The following is a 14,213-nucleotide window of genomic DNA, read 5'->3' on the forward strand; positions in this document are numbered from 1 at the left end:
CCTGGTGTAATTTCTTTATTATAGTGACTATGGACATGCAATCGCTAAGGGATCCCTAGTGATATGATAGCTTGTATAAATAGGAGTCCCTTATTTGGTATGTCTGCTGTCAATTTGGAGAAAAACAGTCTGTAAGCATATTGGGCTAGAGATGATGTAGAAGCCTTTTTGTCCAACTAGTATGTGTTTTGAGAGGGAGTTCATCCATGTGTTTAGGGCAGCACAAGGCCAATGAACCACTTAAGTCCTGCTTAAACTGTCAAGATAGGAGATAAGTGGAATTTCTGTGATATATAGTAGAGCTGGTGAAAAGTGTTCTGTCAAAACTGTTTTTCATAGGAAAATTGAATTTTTGACAGCCAGGAACTCCCATAGAATCATAGAAATGCAGGGCTGTAAGGGGCCTCTAGAGGATGTCTAGTCTAGTCCCCTGTGCTGAGGCAGGACCAGCTACACCTAGAGCCCCAGACAACAACACTGCAGGTGTTTGTCCAACCTGTTCTTAAAATCTTCCAATTATTTCATCTTAATTCCAGACCAATTCTCCATGGTCCATGACTGAGCATGATGCACTGGTTTCCCCTCTCTAAGAGGGGAGACCGTGGTGCATCATGGGAGATGTAGTCAGATCAAAGAGATATAGAGACGTATGGGAGCATGAGGCACCTGAACTACAATCTCCCATGAGTCACTATGGCAGCATTTCCAAAATGAAAATTTTCAATTTTCTGCCAAAATGTGTCAGTTTTCAGTTAAATTTTTTCAGTATTTGAATTTTTGCTGAAAAAATTAATTTTTCTGTAGAAAAAAATCAATTTTTTTGACCAGCTGTTGTGCCTAGACCTTGTGCCGGCCCTCAGCACAGGGAGAATTGTACCCTTAATGCACAAATGAAGCCCCCTACCAGTCCCCATTTGTTTAGCATCTATAAAACACAGTTACATGACATCTGCCTTACAATGGTTCACAAATGGTACACAACATATGAGCATGGGAGTAATTATTATTTATCCAGCTGTGCCATTCACTACAAGCAGGCATCTGCCCTTTTGGTTTGAGGCAGACCATCCTAGACTAAAACGTAGCTGTGATCAAAGTACCATGACTAAGCAGTGGTGTTGGGATGTTGTGTTATTGGGTTTACTTTTATATATTTGCATGTTGCAGTTTGGCAACACGTGGCTTTGTGGGGAGAACTAGGATTTATATGGCCTCTTGGGGAAGTGTGTTGTCCGAAGGAGCTTGAAGGAAAAGGTGAGGCGGGCATGATTGACTGGGCTGGGGAGAGGGTTCCAGGCTTAAGGAGCCACTTGGAGGATGGCACAGAGAAAAAGTGCACTAAGGGTATAGTTAAGCACATGATTTGGGCAGGGAGAAGCAGCGTGAGATAAGAACAGAGAGGTATGTTGGAGCCGGGTTGTTAGAACCAAACACTATATAGTATAAGTGTGGCTACGTGCTACTGGGCATATTCATTAAACATACAAAAAAAATCATAACCTTGTTTCTTTTCAAAAGGCACAGGATGATTGTCAGAGGCCAACACGCTAGCTCTGAGAGAGCGAGTCAGTTATCCGAATGAGCTCACCCAACTACCCCTAAAATAAGTTGTATATGCTCATGTTCTATGAAATACACATAACTGCTCTATAACAAAAAGACAAGTATGGGAACTGTTTGGGGTAGTATCTCTAAGTTGCTATGTGTCGAGAAATTCTCTACTCACTTACTGGCTGTATACCCAGAAACCAGTACAGCACGGGCAGCCTCACGTAAACAAACAGCGTATGCACCAGCTGAAGGCCAGATGGTAGCTCAAGGCAGCCCTAAGTGCTACAGGGTTCATGCTTATGCAGTTTTGATCCAGAGCAACTCATGAAGTTTTAAATGTCACGTGGAGAGCAGTCTACGCTTTGTCAGGATTTCAGTTTTTAAGTTGAAAATCAGAGTTAAACTACTATTGCATTGTTTTCCTTATCGTGACCCTGTAGTGGGCTGGCTGGAACCCCTTAGTGACTAGGGTCATGCTACAGGCAGCCTGCCTCAATTTCCCCTCTTGGACCAGTCAAGAAACTCAAGAAACTCTTTTGTCTATTCCCATCCCTTTTCAGGGTGAGCTTTCTTCAACTAACAACCACTCAAAGTCAAGTTTTCAAGTCCATCCAAAAGTCCACACAAACAAAGGTTTCTTTTCTTCCTGCCTGGGGACTTTCCTGCTTTGGCAGGCCACTCCCAGGCCTGCCCTGGCTGGCAGGGGTGGCTCTATGTTTTTTGCCAGCCCAAGCACGGCAGTCAGGCAGCCTTCGGCAGCGTTTCTGCGGGATGTCCGCCGGTCATGCAGATTCGGCGGCGGTTCAGCGGGTGATCTTCAGGTCCCGCAGCTTCGGTGTAACCTGCCGGCAAATTACTGCCGAAACCGCGGGACCGGCGGACCTCACAGTGACCGGCAGGCTACCCCCCACGGCTTGTCGCCCCAGGCACGTGCTTGCTGCCCTGGTGCCTGGAGCCGCCCCTGCTGGCTGGAGTCTCAATCCTAGCTCTCAGGACTCACCTGAATTGCTCACTCCAAGCAGTCTCTAATCCCTGAGTGTTCCCCCCTGCTGCTCTTTATAGGGAAAGGGTACAGTGCCTTCCAGTTTAACACATTATATCCAAGGAGATCAAAGTGTTGTGCCAACATGTAGATCTGAAAACGGAGAGATTGGGAGATACATTGCCTCCATCCCCCCATAAAAATAAAATAAAATAAATAAATACATTTTCTTCTGTAAACGCCCCCACTTTAAATACTTTCATCTGTGGCAGCCTCCAAAAACTAAGAATATTCTGCTCCCAATGACTGTAGCAGACACCCACTGCCATCACTTGGATGGATACAACAAGCTGAACTTGTATCATGCCAAGGACAAACAACTGTTCATCTTGAGCTGATGCTATATAATATTCTTAACAGATAAAGCAAAGAGGAGTCGCAGTGCAGCAAGCAACTCTTATATAAACGGTGGCTAGCAACATTCGGAGCCATGCACATCAGAGAGCAAGAATGTGTCAGACTAGCGTGAACCCACACCTGTCATGCTGTTATCTCTGCTCCCTCTCATTAATTCACCAGTGTAGCTTTTGGCTTGACTAGCTGGTAATTTGATCTCTTGTTATTTTTAATACATGTTATTTTCTGCTTTACCAGAGAATGAAAGAACAGACCTTCCGAATGAAGGCTATAAAAGCAGACTGTCTCCTAGTAAACAGGTGTCAGTGCTGGGTGATAACTTGGAAATGAAACAGTTCCTTACATGTCTGATAAAGTGTGTGAATAAAACATCAACATTCAGAGTCCCCCAGAGGAACCTAACATGGTGAATAGTATCAGAGGGGTAGCCGTGTTAGTCTGGTTCTATAGAAGCAGCAAAGAATCCTGTGGCACCTTATAGACTAACAGACGTTTTGCAGCATGAGTTGCAGAATATACTTCTTTCTTCGATGGCCACTGCTTGCATCCGAAGAAGTGGTATCACCCACCCACCTCATGCTGCAAAAACGCTGTTAGTCTATAAGGTGCCACAGGATTCTTTGCTGCTTCTAACATGGTGAATAGATTCTGGTTTATACTTGATTAATTTCTTGTACGTTTTGATTTTTTCCCCTCTTTTGTTAAAAACATGGGATGGCTCCTCTGCCCTTCCCCCACCGAAAGCCCCATTGGATCTTTCTATTTGTTAAGAGCAAACTTGGCTAAATTCTGCTCTCAGTTACAGAGGTGTAGCTCTCTGGCCCATTAAGTGTATGACTGGGTAGAGGGACAGAGTGCGAGAGTGGGAAAGATTGGCCTGAGAATGTACTTGTGTCTCTGGAACAATGTATCCACCTGTTTTAGGGCAATGCTAAGAAGAGAGACTTCCAAAGATGCTGAGCAGCTGCTGCTTCCGTTGACTTTCGATGGGATTTGTGGGTGCTCAACACCTTCGGAAAATCAGACCATGACTTCTGAAAACTAACAATCAAGGTGGGTTATATAATCACAGCAGTGGTTTTATTTTTCTACATATATATAAAATATTGTGTACATTTTGTTCAACAAATTTTTATATAGAACTGCAGCCATCTCTAATAAGAGAGAAAGTCCACCTTCTGTTGATGCAGCATTCACATCTCACTTGGTATGTGTCATATGGGACTAGGTCAATATTTGGATGGGTGAACTCCCAGAAACACCTGTGGGCTGTATAGGAAGTGGAGTATTACACACTTCCTTCCCAACCAGTACTGAATCCATATTCCTATACCATTCTAGGAGACATCGTGCTGTTAGAAAGTGCTGTCTTTCAAATAAGAGATAACACGGAGATCCTGAGTGCCTGTAGATATCCCCTGAAATGTCCATGAACACAGGGGGTGTTAACCTTGCTGTCCTAGCAAAATTCCAAATTGATGGATTACATTCTGCCTCCCTAAATTCCCCTGAGCATTTCAATTGGACACGGTATTCTTCCTGCCCCAAGTAATTATGTAGTGTTGCTCTACACTACTAAACAGCTGCTGCGTTTCACCCCAAAGATGGTTGCATTTGAGTGGTGTGCAAAGTGATTCCTCTTCAGAGGTTGTATATCAGCAAATGGTAAAGCAATTTGGGATCCTATAAGACAAAAAGTTCTCACAAACACACATGTGTAGTATACACATAGTGGTTTGCGTACCTATGAAAAATGCATGGGTTCACACAGATAGATCTCCCCTTCCCCCTTTCTGCTACTCCAAAGAGCTGAGGATTTGCTGGTGATGAGTCATGCCTTTGAGCATCTGAGTTCTGGAGAGAAGGGCTGTGTTTTATCCCACTATGATCTACTAAAACTAAAATAATTTTAGCCCTGGCATCACTAAGCCTTCCCTTTGCAATGGCCTTGCACACTATATCCTTTGTTCTTGTGTACTCCCTATTATAATTAACACCAATAGCTATAGCCACACGCAAGCAGTGCTTGCGATTTGGGCCCTACAGCTGCTAAAGGCTAGTTCCTTGTAGGGTATCTTGGCTCGTCATGATGCTAGCTTGGTTGTTAGATAGGGAATAAAATCCGAGGCTGTTTAAGGTTATACTGATGCAAGGCTGTCCTGTTTTTGTCTTTGGACATCCTATTATCTTCAGACATACTTTTCATTTTAATGCAGTCCCCTTAAACGTTAGTTGTCTCTCCAATTATACAATAAAGTACATGATTACTGGGAGTTGGGCAAGACTGAGGAGAGGGACTCAAATGGTGATTTGTTGTTCATTAAATTTGTGTAAAATACTATTTTACCTTATTGATAAGGGGGGCAAAAGCGTGGAATAGTTGCTCTTTTAGTGAGTGTAGTATAGCTCTAAACAAATAAAAGATACATGATATCAATTCAATGCTAGCCTTCCTTGTCCTGAGGCATTTTACTCTGATGCATCTGGTTTCAGAACAGATCAGCAGCAAGAGCACAATTTTTTTGCCCTGCCAACATAGTGAAGATTGTCTCTGTAGAGAGGACCTAGGATGTCATTGCTCTTGAGGTTACATACCTAGTCCTCAGAGAAAAGTAGTCCATCAGTAATCAGGATCCATTTCTTGTGTGAAGATACAGCCGTACACTGGAGGAGAGCCAGACTCCTCAGCTTGAACTTACAACCTCTGTCTACAGAAGTGAGCCTCCAACATGCGATTAATTAATTTTCTATGTAGCAGCTGTCAAATTATTTCTTTTTAAAGAAACTGATTAAAATATGTCCTTTCCCCCCATAGAACTAGCTATTGTATAGCACATTATAAGCGGCTTTCTACTAAACATGTAACAGACAGCTTTAGCGGCAGTAATTTTGTTTTCATAAGCAGTGCTGAATGGTAGTGAAAAAGTAGCTTTGTGCAGGCTTATGATTGTGACATTATTAAAGGATCAAATTCTGAGGTCCTTATACAGGCAAACTGTGGGAGTTTGCCTGAGTAAGAGCAAAGTAAAAACTAAACCAGAGTGAACAGTTTGTGGAAAATTATGTCGTTGATAAGTACCAGTTCTACTGTGTGAGGTCTGCTTGTGTCAGACTTTATTTGTTCCATTGTTTGGGAGAGTCACTCAGAATGTGTGCCACAAACCTATGTATTCAAACACTTGTTTTCCAGAAGTGTTTGTGTACCTGAAACAATGTTCTACTCAGTGAAGGAGAGATTTTCAAAGGCATAAGTGACTTTCAGTAGAAGCCAGGTGCCTAGCTGCCTTTAGGGCCTTTAAAAAACAACATATGCAAGTTTTCCCCCTTAGAACTTGCAAGCACAACAGTGAAAAAGTTGGATCTCAGTAATTATTCCCCCCTACTGTTACTCACACCTTCTTGTCAACTGTTGGAAATGGGCCATCCTGATTATCACTACAAAAGGTTTTTTTCTCCTGCTGAGAATAGCCCACCTTACCTGATTACTCTCTTTATAATTAGCATGGCAACACCCATTTTTTCATGTCCTCTGTGTATATACATCTTCCTACTGTATTTTCCACTGCATGTATCAGATGAAGTGGGTTTTAGCCCACGAAAGCTTATACTCAAATAAATTTGTTAGTCTCTAAGGTGCCACAAGGACTCCTCCTTGTTTTTGCTGATACAGACTAACCCGGCTACCACTCTGAAACCAGTAATAATATGCAGAGTCAAGTTTTCAGAAAGTGAAGCCTAAGATCAGAGCACAAAAATGTTTGTTCACCTGTGTTTGTATATAAATGTATTGTGGGCCATATTATATACAAACATACGTGAACAAATGTATTGTACACAAGTCCGACATTAGCATGTGCAAATGGCTATTTAGGTGTACAGCTAGCCATGTATCTGCACACCTATCAGGTTTGCACATGCATGTTTCAGTGTGGCTTTCAGGTTTCTCTTTCTGAAAATTTGGCCCACACTGTTTACTCAATATCCAGCATTCAGTCAAGCCATGTTGTCAGTTGCACAGATGTAACTTTTTTCCCATACCCACATTTTAAAAAGCGGGGTTTACATAAGGTTGTTTTTCATAGCAATACATGGACAATATAATCACCTACAAGTACTGTGTGATTTAACAGACTGAAGTGTTTGGTTGATTAAAACCACTAGATCCCAACAAGCTTTGTTTATACAACTGTGACTTTCCGCAAACCTGCCACATCATGCAAGTACCATATAAATATAACTTACTGAGAAGTACTTGAGGCTATAAACCCCATAGCAACTGATGCTATATAAATAGAAAAATAGTCTTCAGGAGTCCACTCTATATTAGACTGCCATTTTTTTCCTCCGCTGGTAGACTACAGACTACCACACTACTTCTCATAAACTGAAGTGACCCAAACTACAGGCCACACCCATGGAAAAATCCACAATGGGGAGCCAAGAAGCAGGAAATATCTGTCAGTGTTATACCTGGGCGAGGTGGTGAGGACGGAGGGAGAAGGGGTAGGGCATAAGAACATAAAAACAGCCATACTGGATCAGACCAAAACTCCATTTAGCCCAGTATCCGGTCTTCTGACAGTGGCCAATGCCAGGTGCCCCAGAGGGAATGAAAAGAACAGGTAATCACTGAGTGATCCATCCCCTGTTGCCCATTCCCAGCTTCTGGCAAACAGAGGCTAGGGACACCATCCCTGTCCATCCTGGCTGATAGCCATTGATGGACCTAACCTCCATGAACTTATCTAGTTCTTTTTTTAACCCTAATTTCCAGAATTTCCTTTCCTCAAGGAACATGCTTTTGAGGGCAAAACTTGGATCACTAGTTCCTCTCCTCTGCCCCCTTCAGTCTCTCTCATATGTAATACCTCTTTATGTGAGAAGACTCCCATAGGTTGTTGCAGAGAAAACATGCACGTAGCATACAAGGTCCTGTCCCCACCAATGAAGAGATCACTGACCACAGAATACCCTGCTTGCAGGAGGGAGGGGTGGAAGAGGAATGGTGCCACCGAGGCAGCCTCCCTCTGGGGCAGGGACTGTTTTTTTTGTTGGTTTCCTGTACAGTGCCTTGCACAGTGGGGTCCTAATCCTTGATGGTGTTTCCAGGCACTACCATAGCATAAATAGCAATAGTAATCAAAATAACCAAAAGCAAGTAAGGCAGCTAACTGGCATGGTCACCTTCTGGTGCTGGAATTTATAGGCAGCTTATTTAATGTAGGCCAAATCCTGAAGTCCCAACTCAGGTCTTTACTCTGGGAAAGTTCCACTGAAGTCAATGGGAGTTTCCCTGAGCAAGATGTGATAAAATAGGTAACAAGGAGCACAGGCATCAGCCCATGAATGTGGTTGCACCTGGCAAGCAACGATCCACCCATAATCCACCCATGGGCTGTGCTTAACCAAATCTCCTGATATTCATTGTTCATAATCGAAACACAAATTGTCAGTCAAACTCTGTGTGAGTGTTCATCTGTTCTATACTGTGTGACATTTATAAGAAGAGACTTAATGGTGCCAGGCTGAGTTTCCTTCACTGATGGTTTCACAGAAGAAGACCTGGAAAAGTCACAATCCTCTGATGTCAGTTATTTTCCCAGTAAGAAATTATGTCAGAAGATCATGACTTCAAAGGGGGTTAAGAAGCAAGAGTCAAACTAGAATGTTTTCATGGCAATGGCCTTAGTAATTCAAAATGGGGAAGAACAACTCCATCCCTCCCATCTCCTCAGAAAATACTAACCAAGCATTTTGGCTTTGACACAAAATTCTTCACGAGACATTAGTGGATCTTTAATGTTAATGCTGCAGACATCATCATTATTGCCACCGAGAACACATTTATAAAGCACCCATCACTTTAGGATCTGGATGCTAAAATTTTCCCCTGCTTTCCAAGAGAATTGCCACCCAATATCTAATACAGGAATGTGGAATTCCTTAGTTGCTGGAGAAGAAAATGAGACCTTTTCCTTGACACCCAGGATCCAACTGGCACTGCAAACTTCCAGGGGCCACTAGCTTCAGTCAAGGATATATTTTAATTGTGTAGAGTTCTTCATTTTCCAGCCCCATCCAGTCTTCAACCCCTTAAAACTTTGTCCTAGTAAAACACAGCATTCTAAGGCATATTTAGAGTAAGCATAATAAGAATATGCATTGGCAAATGGGTGGTATTTTTAATCTATTTTTCTCCTTACATAATGACACACATCCCTGTTCAATTAGATGAATCATCATCTACTCCATCAGTAGCATGCATTAAAAACAGGGCAAAATAAATTCATAACAATTAACTGCTTCTTCGAAAACTTAAGGTCAGTCAGCTGTGATATGAAATAAGGTTAAATTCCATTTATGTCATTTAAATGGATAGCTTGGTCTATTTCATTGCAGCTCCCTCTTTTAAAAATGGCAGTACATTTTGTGATTCATATCCATACCCCCCGTCATATAATCACATGTTTAGTTCTATTTTACTGCCTACATAGAATGACTTGCTTTTTACCTTCATTGTGTTGCTCTTTCATGCTTCGCTTAGGTTCAGGCAGGTTCCAGGACTCTTTTAAGCAGCAATAACAAAAACTGCTTTATTTTTAAGTTTCACATATAGAGTTAAATAAATAATAATAAAAATAATACCTATTTGTACCTATTCTCAAAGCTGAAGTCATAGACATTTAATTGTACATTATTACTTTCCTAAAATGTTGTCAGAAAATGTAGCCAGTGTTAAAAGCACAGCTCAGCCAATACAGTCACAGATTGCTTTGTGCAAACCTGACCGTAAAAACAGAGAACATAGAGTTCCTACTCTGTGCACACATTAACTTTTCAGCCTGTCCCTAGTAAGATGGCCTTGCAACAAAACCCCAGCTCTGACCCCCGCAGCGTGTCCCAGTTGTCAGGGACACAGTTTGGAATCAAAACCAACATTTGGATTTGAATTTAGTGACTAGTTCCTACCTTTGTAATGGACCAAAACCAACCCCCTCCCCTCCAGATCTCAAACTTTGGGGGGAGGGGGTTACATTTGGATCCAACTTTTGCAGCACAGCTCCATCTCAAGTTCCCAGAATTTGGAGACCAACCCCTCTGCATTACAGAGTTCAGGATATGCACACTTTGGGTAATAATACGAAAATGTCACCAATATGCCTCGTACATCTCACTTTGTTTCTAGAATTCACATAGCCAGTAGCATCTAAAAGTTTGATTGTGCCTTGCAGACATAACCCAGAGTAAAGGGTGGTACGTGAAGCCACCCCACCCCAAAGGAGCACTGGGAGCCGTTCTGCCTGACATATCTCAGGAATCCAGAGGCTTAGCACTCACTGCTGCACTCACTGCCACCCTGCATAAAAGGATGAAGCTTATTGCCTGCCATACTGCCAGCCAGCTCTAGTGACTGGTGTGTGAAAGGAGTGGAGCCACGGCCTTGCCTCCTTCTGCCCCTCCCCTCCTCATTCTGGGCGCTAATCACACATATGGGGATGAGCACAGTCTTGGCAGTCCCGTTGCACATTTCAGGGGAAGCACCATGTGCAGGGATAGTGTGAAGCCGCTCATGCTTGGGGAGAAGGGGAACTCCTACATGCCAAGTGCCCTAAGTAAGTAGCCTTTAGAACTGGAGCAGAGCTTACTGAAGTAATCAGGTGAACACTTCATCTGGTTAGACACCATTGCAAATCTCAGAGGAAAATTTACCGTCCTGAGCACAAAAGCTACTCACAAGCCTTACCATGATGATTGCTGATAACGAGAACCCCAATACTATTTTAATTGCCCATCAAAGAAAAAATTCCTTCCCAGGCCTAGTAGGATGTTGCAAGGCTACTGCTAGGTGTCATTAGCATGGTAAAAGATCACAGGCAGACATTATTACAAACTGGGTTGTTACCATATGTTTTCAAAAGACCTCAAGGTATTAGAAGTGCACCCAAAGATGCTGTAATTTTCTGTGCCAGGGTAGTTCAGTGGGTAGGAAAGGAAGGTGCACATTTGTTGTCCTTAGGATAAGACATTAAACAGAGGTAATTGGTCTGGTCAGGCATCAGAAAAGTTAAAGATTCACTGCAAAGTAAAAAAGGAAAAATCAGCTGAACCCACATTGCTGTGCTTCCTGTTCCTATTAACAAGATTGCAGAACATATTCAGCGCAGAAATAAGTTTTAAATTAATTCTTTCAATTCTTCCTCCCTCCCCCCCCCCTTTTATTTTTTTAGTACTTCCTAGTTCATGGACAGTATCTTAGAACATGACGTCAAATACCAGGAGTTTCACTATAACCTATGCAGTCCATATTTATGAAGGTACAGGATGATCCATTCTACAACTTCATCAAACCAGGAAGTTGCATGAGGATTTCACAGCGGGAAAAAATTCTGAAAAGTTGCAATAGCTTTCCATGTCATAGAGAGTCATAGTCATAGAGTTTAAGGCCAGAAAGGACCATCAGATCACCTAGTCTGACCTCCTACATATCACAGGCCATCAACACCCAGCACCACACACTGTGGTTATCAATCTGCAAAGATTTCGTGTACCTGTCATCATGATGTCTAGGCAAGGAGATATTCAGCACAGAGGATATGGCTTTAACTCAATTTTAATTGTTCATTTGCAGTTCTCTTTTCAAAGATTGGTTTATTTAGGCATTTATGCCATGCCTATGACTTTTGTATGCCCTGTGTTAAACAGGTGGTCAGCCTATGATCTAATAATTCTAAAAAAATCTGTACGTGCTTTATTAATTCTAAACATAGGTTCTCTCCATTATTATCTTTTTCCTCCACCCAACCTTATACAGGTGGAGTATTTTCAATGTTTTTGTTATTAATATATTTAGGGTTGGAGAGCTATGTCAAAAAGAACGAGCTTTGTTGTGTCCAGAAGGATTTTGTTTAAGTCATTCTTAGCATTTTTAAAGGGTGGAGGGAATGGAGTTCCACAGCTGCAGGCCAGCTGCTGAGCAGTCACTGTCATCCAAATCCAGTAGTTTCACTATTGTAATTAACAGTTCTGTTGCTCCCAAGGAACAAAATTGTCAGCTTATGTCTTTGTCAGGGAGAAGTTGCAGTCCCTCAAACAACCAGAGCCAAACCAGAGCTTTGGAAATCTAAATTAGGAGCTGCAGTTTAACTCAGCATTCAATGCTAAGCTAGTGCAGAGACTGGAACACCAGGGGGGATGTTTCCATTATGTCTTGCATAGGTGAACTGGGAGGATGTTGCATGATGCATCAGCCAGTACACGTGGTTTCAATGCAATGCAATTCAGGTGCAATGCATTGCCATAGTGAAGCATTGAGACCACAAAAGTATGGTCTAGTCACATGTCTGTCAGGATGGGGAGCAGTCTCCTGACCAACCATACGGTGGAAGGAGACCTTTTTTGCAGCTGTTACTGTTTGTGTATCTGGTATCACTAAGGAATACAGAAGGACATGCTTTGATGTCAGTTGGAGCTTTGCCCAAGTTAGGACTGAGTCAAAGCCAAAGAAGAGTTCAGGATTTGACCCAGAGGCAGCAGCTGTATTTTTTTTTATTATTATTATTATTTCATTTCTCAAGAGCAGCAAGTTTAACAGTCAGTTCCTCAAAATAAATGAAATATCTCATTGTTACTTATTCCTGAGATACCCAGAATAAACTGAGTAAACTAAAGCAGTCTGCAGGAGGGTCCCTGTAACGGGTTGGTTACCAGCTCCTGCTCTGAGGGGTTTAAAAAGCAGCCTGGCAGGGCTTGAAAGCTGCAGCTCTAAAAGCTGGGCTGATTGGGGAAGTGGCCACAGCTGGGCCACACCCCAAGCAGGCCACAGCTGGCCCCTATAAAAGGCTGTGAGCCAGGAGCCCAAGCACTCTCCCTCTGCCACTTTATAAATTTTAGCTCAGTGGTTAGAGTATTCACCTGGGATGTAGAAGACCTGCCCTTCAATTTCCCCCTCAGGCAAGATGGGGAGAAAAGATTTGAACTGATCCTATCTTCTGTGGGTGTATTCATTCTTTGGAAGCATTCTCCAGGTTGTTTATGTGAACACATTTCAGCTTATGGGTTGTTCATGAACTGCTCATTTGGTCTGTTTAGTATACTGAGATTGGTTCCTTAAGTCACATGGTTTCTGCTTATCCACTGGATAGGTAAAACAGAATGATAGAAGCAGAATGAATGACAAACAATGAACAAAACACTTCTAGCATGATTTTTCAGATGATGATCTTTGGAGCTAAAATTCATGAAATTCATGACAGGTATTGTCAGAAATAAATTGTCATCTGAATACTTACAAACAAACAAAAAATAGTATGGTCTTACGAAATCCAGACAGAACTCACCACATTTATTCACAAAAACATTTGCAAATCACTTTGTATTAACTGACCAACTCTGCTATGCCTCACATTAGAAATACGTGTAGTGGTTTAATGAGGAGAAGCAGAGCTGATATCTGAAGTTATCATTAATACCCAAGTTTTTAAAGTGGAAATGGCACAGAATTAAAATCAATGTACCATCTAATCTCTTGAGTTTTATTCTAATTCAGATTCATCTAATGCTAATCTCACCTGCAATTTATCCTCTTGGATACAACGCTATTAAATGGATAAAACAACTATAGTTAAGGGTTGAGCATCTCTTTTTTTCCTGTGAGCCAAAATAAGATGGATTGAAATATTCAGGCTAACTTTTTCTTTTCTTTATATTTTCCATATTTCCCACTGAACTTTTGGATATATTTTCTAATTTTTCACAACCTTAAAAAAATGCTACAAATCTGGGAAGCTTTATAACAAACAAGGGATGCTTGCAACTTTTTTCTAAATTGACTGCATCCAGACTCATTCCTATCAAAGCACTTCAAGTGAAACTGATCAAATCAGCCTCTTTGCCAGGTTCGTGACTGAATGGAAATGCTTTCAGTTCTTACCCAGTCTATTTTGCAATTTTCACTATGAGTGAAACTAAATTGTGCATAAGTGGAGGCGGTGGGAAATCTAAAGGTCAATGTTTAAATTCAGCAGTTCTCTAATCTACTGAGCATCTAGAAACCAACCCACCTTGTGTATGAAATGTGTCGGCAGACAGGAGAGAAAGACTGTGCAAACATGGGAACATCAACTCTGAGAGGCCACTTGAAAAATAACCAGCATTAACACCATGCTAGGGCAGTACCACAGCCCCAATGGCTTAAAAAGCAACCTTTATTAACGTCAGGTCCCACCCCCACATACATTCCACTTCTTGCAGGTCAATTTCATCA

General features: G+C 41.9%; 1 long non-coding RNA gene across 1 annotated transcript; it reads right to left on the reverse strand.

The window, feature by feature from the left end:
- Window positions 1-8,843: 8,843 nt before the first annotated feature.
- On the reverse strand, window positions 8,844-13,081 carry LOC120408457. The gene is made up of 4 exons (XR_005600707.1): window positions 12,863-13,081; window positions 10,854-11,026; window positions 9,462-9,515; window positions 8,844-9,056 (listed from the first exon to the last, which is right to left on the reverse strand). It is a non-coding gene; the product is annotated as an uncharacterized LOC120408457 (long non-coding RNA).
- Between the last annotated feature and the right edge of the window lie 1,132 nt (window positions 13,082-14,213).

This window comes from Mauremys reevesii, linkage group 6, assembly GCF_016161935.1.
Source record: "Mauremys reevesii isolate NIE-2019 linkage group 6, ASM1616193v1, whole genome shotgun sequence".
In the NCBI taxonomy this organism is placed as follows: Eukaryota; Metazoa; Chordata; order Testudines; family Geoemydidae; genus Mauremys; species Mauremys reevesii.